At 43.0% G+C, this 22,460-nt stretch overlaps 1 long non-coding RNA gene and 1 other non-coding gene across 7 annotated transcripts; one reads left to right on the top strand and one right to left on the bottom strand.

Moving 5' to 3' along the window:
• The first annotated feature begins 8,109 nt into the window (after positions 1-8,109).
• On the top strand, positions 8,110-8,183 carry TRNAI-UAU (transfer RNA isoleucine (anticodon UAU)). The gene has a single exon. It is a non-coding gene; the product is annotated as a tRNA-Ile (tRNA).
• Positions 8,184-10,108: 1,925 nt separating this feature from the next.
• LOC127342144 (uncharacterized) lies at positions 10,109-18,934 on the bottom strand. Of its 6 annotated transcripts, none has more exons than XR_007876276.2 (10): positions 17,466-18,934; positions 17,016-17,087; positions 16,786-16,889; positions 16,580-16,704; positions 16,313-16,478; positions 15,282-15,400; positions 12,889-13,237; positions 12,554-12,788; positions 11,187-11,936; positions 10,109-10,663 (listed from the first exon to the last, which is right to left on the bottom strand). It is a non-coding gene; the product is annotated as an uncharacterized lncRNA (long non-coding RNA). The 6 variants fall into 6 exon arrangements; XR_007876275.2 differs by lacking the exon at positions 17,466-18,934 and adding an exon at positions 12,384-12,438 and having other exon boundaries at positions 17,016-17,457; XR_007876273.2 differs by lacking the exon at positions 17,466-18,934 and having other exon boundaries at positions 16,782-16,889; positions 17,016-17,457.
• Positions 18,935-22,460: the final 3,526 nt, after the last annotated feature.

Below are 22,460 nucleotides of genomic sequence, written 5' to 3'. Positions count from 1 at the left end.
GGAACTCTCGACCCCGCCCCCTCTCGATCTATATCTCTCCACACACAAACACAAACACAAACAAGAAGATTTGGAGAAGGGCCACACAACAAGGTTGGTGTGTGGGCAGCGAGTTGATGAATCTACAATAAATATTGATAATAAATTGGTTGTGCGCATTAATCAATGAAGAGGTCACGAAGTTTGATTTTTTTTTCGAAATGGGGAAGAACCCCGGCTTCTGCATCATGATGATGCACACGGCCTTTTATTATAAAGTTTGAGAGTACACAATTTAAAACAATTCAGACATCGCCAAGAGCTGATACAAGAACCAACCAGCGAAAGAAAACAAAAAAGGGTAGACTACGCATCATTGTAGCCGTCTATTGTGCCGCCAGCCAGCCTGGCACAAGATATCCTGAGCGACCATCTGGAGCCGTGTGCATCCAATAGCCATAGCATCCCGCTGTCCCTCCGGTGACAGTAGAGCCCACAACTGGACCCAATGTGACACCATATGGATAACCTGCAAAAAGTGAAATGAAGCTTTTTTGTTAAAAATAATATCATTCCTTGTCCTCCAGATAGACCAACATAAGGCAGAAACCCCAATACGGATGAAAGCCTTTGATTTCCTATCAACTCCATTTAGCCAATTACCAAACATATTAGTAATATTGGTCGGAGATGGGAGAGCAAATGTAAAATTAATCGTACGCCAAAGAATTTTCGCTAAAGGACAAGTGATGAACAAGTGCTCAATAGTCTCCTGCTCACCACAGAAAACACATTTTGTACAACCATTCCATCTTCTTTTGGCTAAATTATCTTTAGTAAGTAAAACTTTATTACTTAAGAACCACATAAATATTTTTATTTTTAAAGGAACTTTAACTTTCCAAAGATATTTTCTCAAAAAAGGGGTATGGTCATTCATAAGATCCTCATACATAGATTTCACAGAAAACACGCCATTCAATGTCAATTTCCAAACAAACTGATCCTTCTCATCAGATAGATTAATCCTCATAAGTCTTCGGCATAACTGCAACCATAAAGACCATCTATTTCCCATCAGCAACCTTCTGAAACTGATATTCAGAGGCGTTTGGGCTAACACATGGGCTACTGTTACATTCTTGTGATGCACAATATTATATAAGGATGGATATTGATGTGCTAATGAAGTAGAACCTAACCAGATATCTTCCCAGAACCGAGTACTGGTACCATTACCTATTTTTAAAAAACCCCTTCTAAAAAACTCGTCCTTAACCTTCATCAATCCCTTCCAAAAGGGAGAGTCTGTTGGTTTAGTCTGTACCCCGGATAAGGTCTTATGTCTAAGATATTTATTCTGCAGTAACTCCTGCCACACCCCATCCTCGTTAAGAAGTTTATAAAGCCACTTACTCAATAAACATCTATTTTTTAATTCAAGGACCTCAATACCAAGACCCCCTTGATCTTTGGGTCTGCATACAATATTCCACTTGGTGAGCCTATATTTCCTTTTATTTTCCTCGGATTGCCAGAAGAAGCGAGATCTATAAAAATCCAACCTTTTCCTTACCCCAACAGGTATTTCTAGAAAAGATAACATGAACATTGGTAAGCTTGTTAAAACCGAATTGATCAGGACAAGTCTGTCCCCATAGGACAATAATTTGCCTTTCCAGCATCCCAATTTGCTCTCAAATCGGGTCTCCACTGGATACCAATCAGAAATCGGGTCACGAAGTTTGATGGAAGCCATCATGCAGACCTTCCAACCCACTGTGTCAAGGCCGATCCATAGGTCAGGATAATGGGGTGCTCACTCCCCTAGGAGCTAGGGCCCATGCCCAAAATTTGTTTGTTAGTATAGTTCTAACTCTTGAGGCCCAACATTTAGAATAAATTTAAAAAATATAGATGACGTAAGCTACATGCCACCATATCTCTATTACAACTCCTCTTACACAAAATAAAATAAAAATTACAAATTTTCGAAATAATTTTTCACGATGCCACAATTCTTTTTGGCCTTCCCAAATGTGCACCCTCATTAAGGAATTTATCAAATGTGCAGAACAACACCATGGATCTATCAAATGTACGGATTATTTAGTTTGATGTTGCATTACAATAATATTTTTCTTGTGGAATACTAATAGTTGTTTTAAGAATTTTGTAAGGGCCAAATGGCAGTGCTTGAACAAAGATTGTTGAGGGGCCCAAGGACGCCGATCATGCTTAAAATTTGAGTGATATTTAAAATATTGCATAAATATTAGAGATATATGTAAGGAATTTTCTAGAGCAGGGGGCTATCCCCCCCCCCCCCCCCCCCCCCTCGCGTGCCCTAGGCCTTAGAGTCATATCGCCCTAGAGCAAGCAAAATTTGTCGACCGGTCTTGCATCATGGTGTGAAATCCTAGATTAATAAGAATGATCCCAACTACAATTGAAGATTTGTGTTGAGAAATAACGGTGAAAGAAGTCAATAAACCACCTTCAAAATGACCATGGTGAAACTACCGGCTGGAAAATGTGTCAAAAATTGTTGTCAAAGAATAGAACAAGAACAAAAACAAATTTAATTTACTACTAGAGAATTACGGTCGTAGAAGCTAATGTGGGGTAACTACCAATGGGAAATTACTTATGTTGAAAACTTACCGTCGGAAAATAGAAGGAAAAAACATAAAAAAGTAAATAATTTCCATGGAGTGCCGAGGGAGCTTCATTCCCTTCATGCCATGGAGTGTTGAGGGAGCTTCATTCCCTTCATCCTTAAAATACGTATATGTATCTAAGAGAAATTACGGCCACAAAGTTATCTTGAAAAGTTACCATCAAAGAAAAAAGGATAGAAAATGTAAAAAAAATATAGATGAAAATTTATCTAATTTTTTTACCGCCGAAGAATAAAATAAGAGAAACGTAAATTATTTTTAGTAAAAATAATTAACGAAAGTTGAGTGTGGTGTGCTGATTGGATGAAAATAGGTCCTCATGCCGTGAAGTGGTCAGGAGCTCCATTCCCTTCACCCTTAATCTATGTATCTATATGTGTTGAATTATATGTTGTCCTTTATAAGAAATTATTTAGACTTGAACTTGTTGTTGGCACTCGTTTTGGGCCAATAGCTAATAAAGAAGGGAATCCCAACGTGACAGATGAAAATGGATGAAATGCAATTGAAAAGATTCACTCGTTGGGTTATTATTGTCCATTGGGGATACACCACGCTCACCGTGTCAAGTGATGCCATGATCCGGCAGTCAAATGTGATCTCGAGGATTGATATATGAAGGGTTCCACTAGAGCTCCTTTAAGATGATCTCAAATTAAGAAGTGATAGTATCGAAAGTTGTCGTCTCCTGGAAACAAGCAATTTTGGTTTTTGAGTCATCACGATCTGAGTTAGTATGCAACTTGTGAAACCAAAATACTGCAAACACCCGAATTAGCGGGCCTAGGGCGCCCGACCATAGAGGTGTTTGAGGTTAGACGCAAGCGAAGCTGAAGCTAAGATGAAAGCGTCAGGATTGATATATTTTCTTACAACCTTGATTAAGCGGTCAAGATCAACTCGAAGAAGTGGTCAACATGAAAGTTCTTCCTTCTTTCGGGACGAACAACTTTGCTTTTCATGTGACTTCGATCTGAGGTCGTTTACTGCCTCGAAAGTGCCCTCAAGGTACAAATAAGTTTTTTACCGAACAGTTATGGAAAGCTCGGACCAAACCATCTGAGTTGGACTCAAACTAGATTTTTTTATGTGAATCCAACCCTCTTTCTTGCACCGTAAAGTCCAGCCGCTCCTTATATACTTGAGGGGTGCAGGACGATTGAACCAACACCAATCGAACAAACACAGCCACTACTTTTCCATGTTCACCTACTTTTTATCTCTCACCCTTACATATTTCTTCTCGTTCTTAGTTGTTCTTTAGGATTGGACGCTACGAAATCCACGAGGTCCTAGGGCGGTCAGGCTGACCTAGGAAAGTGATACGTCTCAAACGTATCTATAATTTTTGATGCTCCATGCTTATTTTACACCAATTCATATATGTTTTGTTAATACTTCGTTGCACTTTTATACATTTTTCGGCACTAACCTATTAACAAGATGCAACAGTGTTAGTTCCCTGTTTTGTTTTCTGCTATTTTTGTATTTCAGAAAAGTTGTACAGAAAATATTCTCGAAATCGGACGAAACAAAAGTTGAAGTTAATATTTTACCGTAACGAAGACGAAGTCCAAAGGGGAGACGAAGAGGAGCCACCAGGGGGGCCACACCACCCCTTGGCGCGGCCAAGCCCGGGCCCGCACCAAGGCATGGTCTGGCCCACCCCAGGTGGCTACCGACATCGCCCCTCCGCATATTTATTCACGATTTTGGGAAAACCCTGAATGCCCAAGCATCCATCCACAAAAAGTTCCATCGCGGCCGCCATCGCAGAACCCATCTCGGGGGGTTCTGAAGCTCTTCCCGACACCCTACCGGAGGGGAAAATCATCGCCGGAGGCATCTACATCTCCATGCCTGCCTCCGAAGTGATGCGTGTGAGTAGTTCATCCCTGGACTATGGGTCCATAGTAGTAGCTAGATGGTTGTCTTCTCCAATTTGTGCCTCGTGTATAGATCTTGTGAGCTGCTCTACATGATCAAGATCATCCTTATGTAATCCTACATGTTGTGTTTGCTGGGATCCGATGAATATTGTATACTATGTTGAGGTCGATTATATATTCATGTCATATGTTATTTGTGATCTTGCATGCTCACCGTTGCTAGTAGATACTCTGGCCAAGTAGATGTTTGTGACTCCAAGAGGGGGTATTTATGCTCGATAGTAGGTTCATGCCTCTAGTAATCTGGGAGAGTGACAGTAACTTCTAAGATTGTAGATGTGTTGTTGCTACTAGGGAGAAAACAACAATGTTTTATCCAAGGCTAATTCTATTGTTTACTTTACACACATCGCTTAATGCGATAATCTGTTGCTTCCAACTTAATACTGAAAGGGGTTCAGACGATAACCAGAAGGTGGATTATTAGTCATAGATACAGTTGGATTACGATGTATGTATTATGTTGTAATGCCCAAACAAATCTCATATTAATCATCTTGTCATGTATGGTCGATATTCTGTCAATTGCCTAGCTGTAGTTTGTTCACCCAACATGCTATTTATCTTTAAGGAGAGACACCTCTAGTGAACTGTGGACCCCGATCCTTTCCTTTACACTGATAAATTCAACCACTGCAATCCTGCTCTGTTACTTACTGCAAAGCTCTGTTCACTTTAATTACTGCAAACATATCCTTCCACTCGATACATTTAATCATTTGTGTTCAGCAAAACCGGTGAGATTGACACTGTAAGTTGGAACAAAATATTTTGGTTGTGTTGTGTGCAAGTTCCATGTTATTGCTAACGCTGGTAGTGCGCTCTGCCACTAGTCAGCTAGCAACACCTTTAGAAGTCACGCCTTTCTCCTACTGGTCGATTAAACCTTGGTTTCTCACCGAGGGAAAAGTTGCTACTGTGCTCATCATATCTTCCTCTTGGGGTTCCCCAACAGTGTGAAGTCGGCGTTACGATAAGCACCATTAGGTAGCCCATAGCTACCGCGCGCCCTGGCGGTTCCCTAGCTCCCTGCTGAGCAAGCGAGAATTCGGGTCTCAAAAGAGCACTTAGGATTGTCTTGCGTATCGTGTTTCCGGCGAGCCTCCCTTGGTGCGTGTGGCCGCATATCACGCTCGGCATCGAGGGTATACGGTGATGTGTTCCTGTGCAAAGACACTTTTTGGCGACTCTGCTGGGAAGAAGCTTCAAGTGGTCTCCAGCCTGTTATTGCTACGAAGAGAGCATCATCAAGATGCTGCAATCTACAACAGTATCATGAATCCGTAATCGCGTTATGTAGATGCAAATAGGTCTTATATTGGTGTTGCTAGATCCTTGTTTTACTGTCCTATGAATTCCGTGCCAAAAAAACCGATGATCATAAAGGGCAACAAAATATAGTTGAACCATTATCGGTGGATGAAGAGCATCAAAGTGAAGAGGAACGAGATTCAGAACAACAAGAAGACAAGACGTTGGAGAATAATCCAAAGGTGGGTAAATATATTATTCAGGTCATGTCAGGGTGGGCATTCGGTTTTAACCAAAATTTCGGTTCGGCTTTTGCGGTTTTTGAACAAATTCGGTTTTCAAAAATGGTAACCGAAATTGGCATGAAAATTTAGGAAACCAAAGATTCGGTTAATGAGCACAAAAAGCATCAACTGCGCAAGAAATCGGCAAATGAGCACCAATCGTGGAGGGATGCTATTTGGTAGGCTGCGGCACTCGTGGTACAGGTGCATCACTCGTGAGCGATTAAAAGGGGTAGCTAAGACTTCGAGCGATGTGTTCTATTATGCAGGCTTCACGCTATATTCAGAAAAAGCTAGTACATCAAAGACCAAAGTCATACATTGAATGAATTTTTTTTGGAACATCAAACGCAATTGGGCTTCTATGGAATGATCGGTTTATGCACAAATTGATGGTAGGTTACTCACTTCGGTCTATTCGGTCTTGTTCGGTTGGTGGGGCTAAAACCGAATTCTACCAAATTTAATTCGGTTAGTATAAATGAAAACCGAAAAAATAGCGGTTAATGGAAAAAACCGAGATTTCGGTTAGTTCGGTTTCGGCTTCGGTTCGGATTTCGGTTTCACGGTTTTTATGCCCACCCTGAAGGTCATGCAACTATCATACTCTCCCAACGTCCTCAAAGAGGTATATCCATCAAATAATTTACTTATTTTTTGATTTGGCCAAAACCATATGGTTGATGCATCTATTAGCAATATTTTCATAAGATACTTTGAAAGACCAATGAGAAAAAGTAATTTATTTGTTAGAAATTATATAATTGCTACACAAAATATCGGTCAACATGTTGTACCATTTAGAAAGACCGGTAGTGAAAAATTATTACAGCCAAGGCTTTTCACATGATTTAATTTTAACTTTATATCCACATGGGTAGCTTTGCATAGTGCATACTTGGCTTACATTTGGTCTCAACATGTGTGGTATAACTATTTTGGTTTCAGAAACTTAAAGCCAAGGTTATTTTCTTTTGAGAAAGACCTTATTTAAACACATCGGAAAAAGAGTGTGAACGGCAACACATAGCTAAATGGGTTGATGTAAAATCTGAACTATTTGGTTGCTTAATTCAAAAGTCGCTCTCACAACAAGATCGGCTGGAAACTCGAAAGTGTACTTTAAATTTGAGGTTATTGCATCGGTTAGCTCTAGCTTTGTTTTGTAGTCTTTCAGTTTTTTACATTTGCTTGTATATCTCTATAATTAGTATCCCAGCTTTTTTTTTTACTATTTTTTTAGTTTGTTGGTGTTTTGGCTGTACTCCTATTTCTCGCCGACTGATGACTTCCTTAATCCAAAGACAGCCTCATTTTAAGCCCACCGTCTAAGAAAGCATTCGGCACGAAAAATGGTCATCTATCTACATACGTGCATGTCTGCTCAATTCGTCAATGGTCATCTACGATCGATGCGCACGTTGTCGCTGGATGCATGCGTCCACCGCGCGCCGACCGGGGACGGACGGACGGACGCCATAAAACGACGGCGACGTGGCGTGCTCGCGCGTCAGGTCTGTTACGCGTGACGCCGGCGGCGACGTCGCCGCCGCGCCGGGACGACGTACGTACGTAGGGCGCGTGACGCGGCACCCCGGCCGGCCGGAGCGACATGCAAGCAAGCGCGCGTCACATTCGCTTTAGCCACGTACACACTCACGCGGGGCCCGGCCGGACGCCTCCGTCAGCGGACGGTGATGACGGCGAGGGCTCACCTCTGACCTCTGTACGCATGCATACGCGTACCGCGCCGAATATTATGATCGGTCGGAGACGAGGACGAAGGACTCGAATTAATGTGGCATCGTAATTTTGAACTCTTCATTCTTCTTAAAACTTACAGGACGTGTTTCAATGGGTGACATGTTTCGGAAGGTCCTGCAAGCCAAAGCAGAGATGTAGGACGGTGTTGATGAGAACGTTTGGTGTTTTTAAATAAAGTAAACGGAAGCTTATATCCAGCAAGCCCCCGTAGCTCAGTTGGTTAGAGCGTTGGTCTTATGAGCCGAAGGTCGCGGGTTCGAGCCCCGCCGGGAGCACACCTTTTTGTTTCGAATTTTTTTGTCATTAATAGTTTTTTTTCGTGGGAATAGGTTTATTTCTCAAAAAAAAGTTCCCTTTTGGCCGAATATCGTTCCTTTCAGGGCAACAACTGCAAAATACTAGGAGACATTTGGTTGATTTCTTTCAACACGATAATTTAGGGCCAAAAATAGTTGTTCTTGTAAGAGCACACGTTGTTGTGCTGAACAATTCACTACTATCTAAATTGCCAGGTCGTCGAATAATCATATATAGATAAATTGCACTCTGAACAACGGTTGAAACCATGAAAGCGGCATGTCGATAGAAACCTCAACAAGTATTCCTAAACTATGTCTCGATCCGATGAGATTTGATCTCAGACATGCCGGTGTGCAGTGGTGGAAGTCGGGAACTAGGATGGTTGAAGAGCCCAACATAAAAAAATGTTCCATGTGTAAAGAGAATCATCTAAATATATATACGAATGCTACAACTAAATGTAGCAAGTCATCGAACTTTTTCTTCGTCATTAATAGTTTTTTGTTGTTTTTTTTAGAGGATAGTTTTTTGTTGTTGTGGGAATAGGTTTATTTCTCAAAAAAAAGTTCCCTTTTGGCCGAATATTCAGTTTCTTTCGGGGCAACAACTGCAAAATACTAGGGGACATTTGGTTGATTTCTATCAACACGACAATTTAGGGCTAAAAATAGTTGTTCTTGTAAGAGCACAAGTTGTTGTGATAATTCACTACTATCTAAATTGCCAGGTCATCGAATAATCATAGATAGATCAATTGCACTCTGAACAACGGTTGAAACCATGAAAGCGGCATGTTGATAGAAACCTCAACAAGTATTTCTAAACTATGCCTCGATCCGATGAGATTTGATCTCAGACATGCTGGTGTGCAGTGGTGGAAGTCGGGAACTAGGATGGTTGAAGAGCCCAACATGAAAAAAATGTTCCATGTGTAAAGAGAATCATCTAAATATATATACGAATGCTACAACTAAATGTAGCAAGTCATCGAATTTTTTCTTTGTCATTAATAGTTTTTTGTTGTTTTTTTAGAGGATAGTTTTTTGTTGTTGTGGGAATAGGTTTATCTCTCAAAAAAAAGTTCCTGGCCGAATATTCAGTTTCTTTCAGGGCAACAACTGCAAAATACTAGGGGACATTTGGTTGATTTCTTTCAACACGACAATTTAGGGCTAAAAATAGTTGTTCTTGTAAGAGCACAAGTTGTTGTGATAATTCACTACTATCTAAATTGCCAGGTCATCAAATAATCATAGATAGATCAATTGCACTCTGAACAACGGTTGAAACCATGAAAGCGGCATGTCGATAGAAACCTCAACAAGTATTCCTAAACTATGCCTCGATCCGATGAGATTTGATCTCAGACATGCTGGTGTGCAGTGGTGGAAGTCGGGAACTAGGATGGTTGAAGAGCCCAACATAAAAAAATGTTCCATGTGTAAAGAGAATCATCTAAATATATATACGAATGCTACAACTAAATGTAGCAAGTCATTACTGAGGACATATTGCTCCCTTTCCCGGTCATTGGAAAACTAGTAACAAATTTACTCGCCTAACTAGCAGTAAAATAATCGTATATGCGGTAATCACAGAACAAATGTTGCATCTTGTCCAACTTAGTAATAGGGGCCCAATGTGGCTACTCACATGTTAGGTATGGTGATGAAGTGGTTTGGATTATTAACATGCGCCCTCGATATGGGTTGATGTGCCCATAATCAATTAATGGACACGCATTGTGTGAGATAGAAGACATATGAGAAACACACTCATAACTTTGATCATGTAGTAGAGAAAATTAGAAGGAACATCATAAAAGTGTCTTCGGAACATACATTTTGAACCACATTACCGTAGGGGAGGCCCTTACGGTGTAAAATTTATAGTAACTAGATTTAGATGTGCGCCTTGGCGCACGATCCCGTAAAATTCGTGTAAATTTACATTTTAAAATAAGCAAAGCTCAAACTCGTGTTAGAATTTTTTTGTAGACCCTTTGCTTATTCTACAAAACAAAAGCTCCCATGTAGAATAGTCGGTTTATATGTTTCAAAAGTACAAACAGCTGATTATCAAAACAACACGATTACAAAGAGGCACATTCCATTCACCGCTGTGGTAGCGGTCGGCCCACAATCTAGTCTGAGTGGATCCATGGATGTCTTCTCTCTCACACCTTCTCACTCAGTCCGACCAATAGCCATGATGCCGGGCAGCCCGCCTTCCTATCTCCACCATCCCCGTCCCCAAATTACCCGGAGGCCCACCTTTAAACGGCAGTGCTGCCCCATCGCTGCAAGCCCTGAGGCAGCTGAACCCGTCGACGCTGCTTGCGCGATGTGGTCGAAGAACATAGCGATGGCGCAATTCCACCTTGCCCATGCTCATGGTCTTATCCTGGCTCTTCCTCAGCTTATACATTCAATTATTTTGTTTATCATTGTTCTTGCTGCATAATATAAAAGAAACTTAGATTTGCTTGAATCATCAATGCTCAATCCACATTTCTGAATTAGATTTTCTGCAGTACTGTTTGGTAACTCCAAAACTTGTATAAGATTGCTTTGTTTGTAAGTTCCTTGCTAAAGGAGATTACAATAATGACGAAATAACTACCTCTTGAATCGATAGACTCAAGTATAGTTCTACTCAATAGCTAGTTTCAGGTTGTTGTTCTGGCTTAGTCCAACTAAATCAGATCTAATGCCTCAGAGGCAAAATGCAAATGTGAAAGGAGCAAGCAGATGCAGAAGACATAGAAGCAAAAAAATGAGGCAAGATGCTAAAAATCTTAACATCAGTAAACTGGGAAATAGTGCACTGTGGTACAGATTTAACTTATTAATAGTTATGTTCAAAGATAAATAAAATACCATGACATTTGGGTTGAATGAATACAACAAAGGCACAAAAATGATCGTAGAATGGGGAAGACAATTCAAATTCAAAGATAAGGAAATTTTGAAGTAGACCTTTGATCTGGTCATGGCAATTCAAGCGTATCTGGCAACACCACATATCTCTTTCTTTGCTTCCACCCCATATGATGCGGCCACTCCTGTAAGCGTTTAGAAGCCTCGAAGTAAAGAAATATAATTACAAATAACTTGCCAAACATCAAACTGGAATAATATTTATTGCTTGCACCAGATCATTTAGAAGCCTCAAAGTAAAGAAATATAATTACAAATAACTTGCCAAGCCAGATGGTTTCTAAAACACCATATTTAGCACTACATAGGGAAGGATATTATAATCAAAAAGGTCTATGGGGAAATGGAGGAATGGTAAGAACCTATGATGGCAATTTAAACCATACAATTACTACATTGTAATGTTAACATCAAGTTAATATTGTTGCTTGCAATACATCTGGTGCATCATATTATCTTTCTATATACATTAGTAAGAGATCCACAAAATCCTCTTATAAAAACAGAGTAACAAACTGAACCATGCATCCTGGTTCTTGAAAAGATTGTGTGTTGCTAACCGTAAAAACACATGTTAATAATCTTAATATACACTATAATACAAATCGAAAGAAATATGTGTCTAGTCCTTATAAGAGACAACAATACATTGCAAAATTAATTTATGGAGACTGCAAGAGAGAGGGGGAGAGAGAAACAAAGCTCGTGGCGTCGACATCCACGACGGTAAGGTAAATAAATCATATAGATAAGATCCTTGTCGAGAGCTGCGACCATACAGTCCAGAATCTGCATGTTCAAAGTTATCATAACACAATCAGAGTAGCCTTTGAACACATGCAGAATTCTGAATGTGTACAAAATTGACAGCGAGATGAACTAAAAATTTCATGCAAATAAATTACATGGCAAGAATTTAGCCTATATAGTATTAATTATTTCTCAAAATAGTATATTGGTCCACTTACATATCCGCTCATTCAGGCTATATTTCATCCAGATTATTTAGGACATAGCTTTTAAAACAGCTAACGAAACATTGTGACACAAATTTCAAAACACAAAAGCCAATTTGTAGATGAAGTTATGTGTGAAAAGAAAGCTTGCAAGACACACCTTTGCGTCAAACCATAAATTAAACATTGGGTAGCTTACAAAGATGAAGAACTGAGTAGCTTACAAAGAACAGTAAAATATCGGTGCAATAAGGTGATGTTTGTAGTTTGTTATTTTTACCCGCAAAGATGCCAGATGTTGGCAACATGCCGTTGTAAGGAGTTGAAAAAATGGCCTAGAAAACAGAGCAAAAATAACTTGACAAGTGAACAATAGTCGGATAGCATATTAGAAAGGTAAACTGATGCTTCAGTATGAATCTAAACTGAAATACATGCTTCAAAACATACCGCAATTGAGATAAACTGTAGTCGCATCTTCATGGTTCTTGATCATGTGCCGGACACGTTCCATTGTCATATTAACCAGTGCGACCAAGGTAATATGCTTTCCTGAACCACAACATTCCCTTGTCATCTGAACCGGTTGGTAGATCAATATAGCCAATGCAACGAGCAGTAGATGCATGAGGTTTCCTCAATGCTTCTTGGTGCCAAGAAAATGGAAGCCCACCATTACGTAACCCTTGAAAGCAGATTTTTTTTTATTAAACACTAACTACATACATGGGATTTTGCCATCCAGTTATTGTTCACACAGATACATTTAAAAGTTATTAAGTCACCTTTCGAATCCTCCTCCATATATTTTTTTTCGAAATGGGGGTATGCCCCGGCTTCTGCATCGTGACGATGCACACAGCCCTCCTCCTCCTCCATATATAGAGAGGAACCTCAATTTTTGTCGACAGCGATGGTGACATCACTCCTTCGTAGGAGCAGCGGCTGGCACTCGGTGCTCCTACAGGTGATGGCAACAACACGCTCCTCTTGACCATCTCCTCCTGGCAGAGCAGCGGTTGACGCTCCTCCTGAGCCTCCACTGTCACCAACTCACACCGGCGTCTTCTTATCTCTGGCATGTTACATGGCGAGGCACCGACATACAGCCACAACTCGGAGGAGAAGCGTTGGCTACATGTAAAAATATAGTTACCTCAGTTTATGCCCAATCCATACTGATACATTACAAAAGCAGAATCCATACTGCAAATATAAGTAATGGAGATGCAAAAGATAGGAGAGCTAACCTGTGCATCACACAAGCATAACTGATATTAATTTCAGAACATATAAATGATAAAAGGAGATAATTCTTATTATCAAAGTTTTTCTGGTCCAGCACCACTAACATGAGAGTAAAAGGAAATCTGTTAGCCTGCGATTTTTTTTCAAACCTTACCTCGCTGAATTTGAACGAGGATTAACATCGATAGGAAAAGTACGGCACACAAATAATGGAAAAAATGGTGTACCTAGCAGTAAAGGCAATTATACCTGCATGTTTATATTGATGTACCATCTACATGCTTTCCCGCTGGCTAGACCCCTTTTTCCTTAACACAGGAATGATACCATGCCGGCATGTCTAATGAAATAAAGAACAGGTACAGGAATAATCTCGGACAGTGGTGCCAACAAAGATGGCAACTGACTCGAATTGTCCCAAAGAACCTCAACGTGTTTCCACTAAAGCACTATGACATATCAAATTTTAGCACCTGGCCGCTGCAGACAGTGCAATAGTCAGACCATAAATAGAATGAACATGGATTATGGACACAGAAAGGAAGCACATGAGAAACAAAGACAACACTATCTTCTTTTCTTTAGCTAACCTATGAATGTGACCTCTTCTGCCACTTTTTTATGCATTCTAAAGCATATTTAACATAGTGCGATGCAATCATGGGTGTTTCCGCAATTCACATAGGATGCAGCTAGAGCTGACCTGTTGTTGTTTTAGTGCTCTGTCTTAATGACATAAGATGATGTAAATGGGTACTAATAAGCTAGTGTTTGACTAATGTTTGCAAGAATGCTGAAACCTCACCTACATGTCCATTATTATATTTACTGATAGAATGCTGAAATAATAGCAAAAATGATTCTCAAGGAATGTCACATACATGTGTGTTCATTTTATACGTAGAAGCAATTTACTCCAAGAAAACCAAACATTAGTTGTGACTCGGAAACATATATGCAAGAATGTACAGGGAAGACACCAAGAATACAGATACTTGCAAGTATGTATGCAATAATTTACTTAAATAACCCTATCCTTATTTCCCCAGAATTACTTGTAGGACACTTGAGATTTTGAGAATATGAAAATGGTTAAACAATTTTATCTCTTAATCCCAATGAGCATGGATATATTCTAGGACAAATAAAACAATCGATAGAAGATAATTGGCTGAGACAAGTCAAAGATCTGTACATACAATGCATCGAACCATATAAATAAACGACTATGATTGGACTTGCTCTCTAGTATAATCTTTAATCCTAAGAAAGCTTTTAAAACCCAGGGGGTTGAGCAATTTAGTATGATAACATGTCATTAAGAAATCATCAATGGTGCTAACAAAAGCATCATTAATTTGATGTTGTTGGATACATACTGAAATCTCAACTAATTTAATGAGCTAGCCTGGCCTATTTTATGTTCCCCTATGCTCTCCACGTGCCCCGGGTCCATTTTCTATCTTTATCGTTGCAGCTCATGGCAACATGGATTCAATATCACCCCCTGCTGAATTCTAGATTGATGGCAGTAGGTCAGAGTAAACCAGCTAGCAATCTTCACTTGAGCATGTTGAAAAATTACCATCAAAGAACCGATGATCCATGAGAAAGATAGAAAGTTCAATGACCTAGTCGTAGCAATGTTATCCTCACTTCCACAACCACAGATCAATGACAACCCTCAACATAAACAACCGCCGGCTCAAAAAAAGGCTTATCAATAAAAAAGGGGAGAACTAAAAATTCAATGTAGCAGTGTAACTCATATATTGTTAAACGGAGAATGCATTACATCAGTAGTAGAAATTTTACTTATCATATTAAGTACCACATGATCTTTATGGTTCTCTTTTGAAAAAAATAACTCTTTTTTATATCATACATGAACTGGGATGGATCAATTGATTTTACGGATACAATGGCTCACCTCGGATCCACGCGGTGAAACGATGGCTGGGATCTACTGGGAGCTCAACCAGAAGGCCATCATGTGCTGAGATCGGAGGAGCCTTATGGGGGGTCTCACCAATTATGTATACCACCATCCTCCAAAAAACAAAAAATCAACCAATAGAAGTGATGAACGAAGTGAGCGTGGATATTTTGAGAATATGAAAATGGTTAAACAATTTTATCTCTTAATCCCAATGAGCATGGATATATTCTAGGACAAATAAAACAATCGATAGAAGATAATTGGCTGAGACAAGTCAAAGATCTGTACATACAATGCATCGAACCATATAAATAAACGACTATGATTGGACCTGCTCTCTAGTATAATCTTTAATCCTAATAAAGCTTTTAAAACCCAGGGGGTTGAGCAATTTAGTATGATAACATGTCATTAAGAAATCATCAATGGTGCTAACAAAAGCATCATTAATTTGATGTTGTTGGATACATACTGAAATCTGAACTAATTTAATGAGCTAGCCTGGCCTGTTTTATGTTCCCCTATGCTCTTCGCGTGCCCCGGGTCCATTTTCTATTTTTATCTTTGCAGCTCATGGCAGCATGGATTCAATATCACCCCCCGCTGAATTCTAGATTGATGGCAGTAGGTCAGAGTAAACCAGCTAGCAATCTTCACTTGAGCATGTTGAAAAATTACCATCAAAGAACCGATGATCCATGAGAAAGATAGAAAGTTCAGTGACCTAGTCGTAGCAATGTTATCCTCACTGCCACAACCGCAGATCAATGACAACCCTCAACATAAACAACCGCCGGCTCAAAAAAGGCTTATCAATAAAAAAGGGGAGAACTAAAAATTCAATGTAGCAGTGTAACTCATATATTGTTAAACGGAGAATGAATTACATCAGTAGTAGAAATTTTACTTATCATATTAAGTACCACATGATCTTTATGGTTCTCTTTTGAAAAAAATAACTCTTTTTTATATAATACATGAACTGGGATGGATCAATTGGTTTTACGGATACAATGGCTCACCTCGGATCCACACGGTGAAACGATGGCTGGGATCTACTGGGAGCTCAACCAGAGGGCCATCATGTGCTGAGATCAGAGGAGCCTTATGGGGGGTCTCACCAATTATGTATACCACCATCCTCCAAAAAAAAAAAATCAACCAATAGAAGTGATGAACGAAGTGAGCCTATAGAAGAAGTAATTAATGAACCATATTAGCCATATGAATGCATAATACATAGAGAAAAAAGGGTGCAGTAGAGATAGCCATACCAAAAAAATACTTACATGCATATCGGTAGAGATTATATATCAACCTTGAGCTTGTATCTGGAAAAAAGCGCACACTTTGAACAGCAGCGCACATTCCATGAAAGAGTAGAAACTTGTTCTGCCCACACACGAAGCAAGTCCTAAGAAACTTGAAAGGTATTAGTCGTCTGGATGCATAACGCACGGAAGAGAAATGCATATCATTGTTAGCAAGTACCTACATATATGTTGTTTGGAGATTATAAAGCAGTTCCTGGTACATTTTGTTCATTGTTTCTGTACTTGGTTCCCGTTTTCATCAAGTGAAAGCACTTTTAATAGCCTCCTGGAGATCACCCATTGACACAGCTCCGAGGGGTAAACCGTAGGAAAATAGTGTAATGCACATGCGAATTAACAAAAGATAGTATTTGGTGACCCAAAATAAATAGGCAAAAAGAGAAACTGCTACCTATAACTTGCTATCCAGGCCTGTAGGTCATCATATACTCTTATTTTCTCTGCGAAGATTCAGAGTCTAGACCTGCATTTGCCATAGTTGTACAACCAGTTGTAGGAGGTGGTCAGGTACTGTCTATAGTCATCAAAGATCCCATCGATCCCATATCAGCTCGACAGCAGTACAACAATCCCATATTTGCAAGTATGTACTATGGAGATATGAATTTTTATTATGATGTACCATTTTAAAAGGTAAATTAAATTTAACTCAAAACAAAGGAATCTGGAGTATTTTGATAATGATATAATATACAAAGAGCAGTTAAAACCTAATATATGATTGATTCATGAAGCACTTCATGGGCACAAATTAAAAAATATTTATATAGTTCAAGCTACTCAGAAAGTGCAATATAAATTTTAATAATATGCTCTCCTCAATCAGATAGGAGAAGCTCACATTGGCATCTTGACATAGGCCGATGTTTATGACTTTATTATGTGCACGCTGCTCCCCAAGCCAAGCATGTGGTCGCTGCATCCACACCTGCTGCACCGTGCAGCACACTCCTCATCTCCAAGGCGTGATACTTTAGCAAATCCCAAAATCACCTGCGTTGTTAGATCTGAAAAAACTACAGGAATCCACCTGATTTCTTCTCAATGGCACTTAATCGAACAGGTGATGTGCAGGTGTAAAGCTAAAAACTACAGGAACTAAAATCTGAAATGCTTGAGGAGGAGGAGGAGGAGCTGCACAAGGTTGCTTGCCATAGAGGAGCAGCAGCAGTGACGGGAGGAGCCACGCCAAGGAGCTGGCTCAGGATGCTGGTCGTGAGCGTCACGCCGGGTGTTGGTCGCCGGAGTCGCTCGGCGGCGGTAAGAGCCGCCATGGCTGTGTGCGCGGGAGCCTGCTCCCACCCCTTTATGCCTTCCTCCCCCTTATCCTCCCCAGCCAGGAATAGCAGGACCGGCCACCTGCTCCAGCCCCTTTGTGCCCTTATCCTCAGTCCTACAGGGCAAGCCATGAGAGAGTGAGAGAGAGAGAGAGGAAGGAGAGAGACGCACTTGGTGCACCGAGCGCCGCCTTCTTCAGCCCGCCACCGCGGCCGCCGGCTGCTTGCTGGTCGTCCTCTCGGTCCGCTGCCCGGCTGGTCATCCTCTCGCCACGCACCACTGCCATCGGAGCTCCAGCGACCGGTACCGCCCTTCCATGCGCCGACTGCAGCCGAAGCGAAGAAGAGGGTGGAGAGGAGGACCAGCTGCGGCCTCGGCGGCTCCAAAACCGCCGGAGAGGAGCAGGGATAGGCGAGCCGGCGGCGATGTGAGAGATGAGACGTGCGGGAAGGGGAGGGTCGCGAGGCGATTCGCTCACGAGCGGATTGGGGGCGGCGGCTAGGGTTTGATGGGGATTGGACGAGAAGGCCTTTTTGTCTCACTACGGGGGGATTTTTTTGTCCGGCCCAGTCTTCGTGCACCGAAGCCAACCTCACCTACCATACTGACGGGCGGGCCCAGACACTGGTGAGACCCACGACCAGCCTCAGACGGGTAGGACATGTCTATTGCATGGATTTCTCTAGCAGCTGTGAGCCAACAATCAACGGACCAGATTGACCAGGACATGAAGATCCGACGGCTAAAAAGCTAGGTGCGCTGTGAGAGCCCCATGGGGGTGCAGCAATTATACCTTTAGATAAGGGCAAGACCTTACAGGGAAGGATAAAAAGAGAGATAATTATATCAAGGAGGGTAGAAGTGAGATACAAAAACATAGAGACTAAACAAAGATATTAAGCAGCCAATCAGTAAGTTGTTGAACAAAGGTGACTTCACTTTGTAATGATGTTAGAAACAAACTTTCCACCGGCCAAAAGAACAAGGCTGACATTGAATTCATTTCCTTCCTTTCAAATCTATACCTAATAATAAAGAAAATAAGGCTTCTTGTTCGTCCGTTTTTTATTACCCCTGATTTTCAGTCAAAATTACAAAAGTTGCCACCGCCCAGTCAAAAAACGATTCGTTAGTCTGTCTTCTAGCGCAGACCAGCGGGGCACGAACATAACAAATCCTCCGTGTCCTCTCTTCCTCGGCGCTGGTCAGTGCGGAGCAGTTCGTCGCCTTCCTCTTCGCCACGCGCGTCGCGCTCGCCGCCCTGGCCGGCCTCGGCCCGAGGGCTTCGCCCATGGTGATGGAACTGCATCTTTAGGAGGAGGTCGGGGATTGGGAGATCAGAAACACAGCGGTTGGACCTGGTGTTGACGGATGTGAGCTCGTCGGGGTTGACGCCGCTCGATCCGGCCGACCTCGGGTAGTCAGGTGGAGGTTCCCGAAAAGAATATGCCTATGCAATCTCTGTATCTTACCATAGCTTCGAGAAGCCAGGTACCAATTTGTAGATGCATGCCCTTCAAACTCTGGAACGAGTAGGTAAGATGGGGTGGGCTCGGTGGAGCTCTGGGGCATGGCCATGGGGAGTTGCGGACAGCCTGTCCGGCGCCGCCCCGGACCACGCGCGGCCGAGGAGGCCACCTCGCGTCGCCCCATCTTCTTTGGTACAGCACAGAACTACCCCTCGTCCTCCTACACGCCCCTGTGTGGCTGCTTTGTTTGTTGCTTCTCCACTCAAATTAACTACTCGGTAGACAGCAGTGAAAGAAAACGACAGTGGCTCGATGCGATATTACAAACTTATGTGAATCTATCAGAGTAAAATGAGAATCAATTGTTCAATATCTTGATGCTGTAATGTTGAGCTCTATGCCAGGTTGGTTGTTTCTGGAGCTTACGTTTGATGAGACATAATACAGTACGATCTTTATCTGATAGGTTTGGTCAAGGTAGTAGTGTAGTTCCCCTGATTAGTGCTATTTGTGAGTGGGTATGGTTTTCAGATGGTACGTGTACACATTTGGCACAGGTATGTAAAAATGGCGAATGGATATTTCTCTATGATAAGAAAAATAGTGAATCGATAATATGTTTATATGTATTTTTTGAGCCAAAGTAGGTAAGCTGTTTTTAACCAGAGTAAAACATGGACGAACATGTTAGATATATTTAAATTTTGACAAACCTTAGACATGTTTCCTATAACGGAGAAAGAACTAGAGTCAGTACCTTAAATATTTGAAAATATACAATGAGATTTTGCAAGACAAGTAAAGTGTAGAGTACCTTAAATATTTGAAAATATGCAATGGGTCAATGACGCGTCGGGCACGCCACTCACTGCCTCCCTCCTAGCTCTATCTGGCGTGCCTGGAGTGTCCCCTGTCGAGCGGGGATGGGCTCGGGGCATCAGACACCGTATTGAGCCGCACCGAGCGGAAGAGGCGTTTGGGGCGTGACTAAGGCCGAAAAAATGTCCGACGCACCTCAAAAACCTTTGAGGAACGCTTTGAGGGACGCGGCTGGAGATGCTCTTAGGCATCACCTATTGAATAAAAGATTTTTTTTCTACCAATAGTGATACATGACTTGCGATATTCAGTATTGACAAAGTCGTAAAAAAAAGTCTTGGTACGATTGAAAAAGATCTAACATTGCAAAAAGATTACGTACTAATAAGATATGCATGCCATCATAAATATAATTTCAATAGCTAATGATTATAATTGAGAGTCTAACTGTTTGACTACTAAACTATCTCAAAAAATGCTCAAATGTTATTAACATGTGCATATTCATTGTTCCGTTGTATCATCTTATCGCCAAAATTAAATATTTGGCCATGAGCGAAACGTTTAGTAGTAAAAAACATATTAAGTCATCACTAATATCACGAGGAGCAAGAAGAGATAAGAATTTTTCCAATCAACCCGTAGCAACGCACGGGCAATTTTCCTAGTATTCCATAAAGATCACAGCGAACTCCTCGTCCGCCCGTAATCGCCGCCGAGACCTCTGGGCCAACCTCGTCTGCCCGTAATCGCCGCCGCCGCACCAGCCTCCGGCGGTCCGGCCGACCCAGCACTGCAGCAGCATCTTGGTTCCTGCCCCGCGGCGGCACCGCACCACCACTGGGATCCGGCGACACGGCCTGGAGTCGACGCGCCGACGCGCGATCCCCGGCCGGGATTCATCTCCTCCGGCCATCCGGTCCCTGCCCATCTCCCCACGCCGCCGGCCACCTAGCAACCGGCCGCGCCGGTACCTGCAGACTCCCCAAGCGAGCGCCGGATCCTGCGCGTGCCGGTGAGAGGAGGGAGAGGAGATGGAGACTAGCGATGGGGTTGCTCAGTCGGATCCTGCGCGTGCCGCCGGTGCATCGGCTCCTCCTTCGCCGGCGCGGCCAACCGTCGGGTCCAGGTTCTTCTTCCTAGCGGAGGACGAGGATTCTGACGAGGAGACGCGGGAAACGGCGGAGGAGGCGGCGTGGTCGGTGCTAGGGCTAGATCCTATCGTGCAGCAGATCGGGCGGTCGCCGGAATTGTCCCAAGAGGAGGTGAGAGATGATTTCTCGACAAAGATCGGATATCCGACGTCTGAGTCCAGGGAATGGTCAAGGTCTGCATCGCCAGAGGTACGTTTGTCGTCGTGCAGGTCGTCGGAGCGAGCAAGATCTGCGTCGCCGCCGCCGGGGGAGAAGGTCAAGAGGTCTGCGATGAGGGCGGCGTCCTCGTCGCCGGTACGCCTGCGGCTTTCCCGGATGCCGCGGATGAAGCCCTGGAGAGGCCCGCTTCCGCGTCGTCGAGTCACGTCGGCGCCTGTTTTTGGGGACTTCCTCGCTGCAGTTTCGGCACGTCGGCCGGCGGCGTTCGCGCCTTTGGAGCCTTCGTCGGGGTCTGCTACCTCTGTGGTGCTTGGGGCGTCTCCGACGCCGAGTCGCGTGGTGGTGGAGGCGACACCGGCACCTTCGTCTTTGGTGCCGGCCGAGGAACCGGCGGTGCGGCCGTTGATCGCGGCAGGTCTCGAGCCGCGATTCAAACCAGCGGACGCGGCACTGGAGGCCTCCTCCAGTGGGCCGCAAGGTAGATGGGCCTGGTTCGGTCGGGCCGTGATGGCTGTGCAGAAGGCGCCTCGCTGCGTCCCTCACGACAACAGCATACGATCACGGGCGATCGACCAGTTCTCGTATCGTTCTAGAGACATCTTCGCCGCCGCCGCTCGACCTCAAGCCACCACCGTCGAACCATCGTCATCACCCGCATCTACGCCATCCCAAAGTGCAGGGCTGCGGCGATCCTTCGCGCAAGTCGTCGTTGGGGTCTCCTCGTCCGTGGAGATGGCCGGGGCTGCGCGGCCTCCTGCGCCTCCCGGGGCAGCTATGGCGGCGCCTGGGCCCGCTCTGGCTGCACCTGGGTCAGCTGCTTCGGCGGCCGCCACTGCTGCTGCTTCGGGTCCTTTCATGGGACCTCCTGGATTTCAAGGTTGGCCGGAAGGGGTGCCGTTGCAGCAGCCCACACCTGCCCCAAGACCGGCTGCGCCACCGCCGAGACCGACAATGGGG

Source organism: Lolium perenne, chromosome 3 (assembly GCF_019359855.2).
Source record: "Lolium perenne isolate Kyuss_39 chromosome 3, Kyuss_2.0, whole genome shotgun sequence".
Lineage (NCBI taxonomy): Eukaryota > Viridiplantae > Streptophyta > Magnoliopsida > Poales > Poaceae > Lolium > Lolium perenne.
Note: the sequence above shows the minus strand (reverse complement) of the source record. Positions and strands in the feature narration are given on the sequence as shown.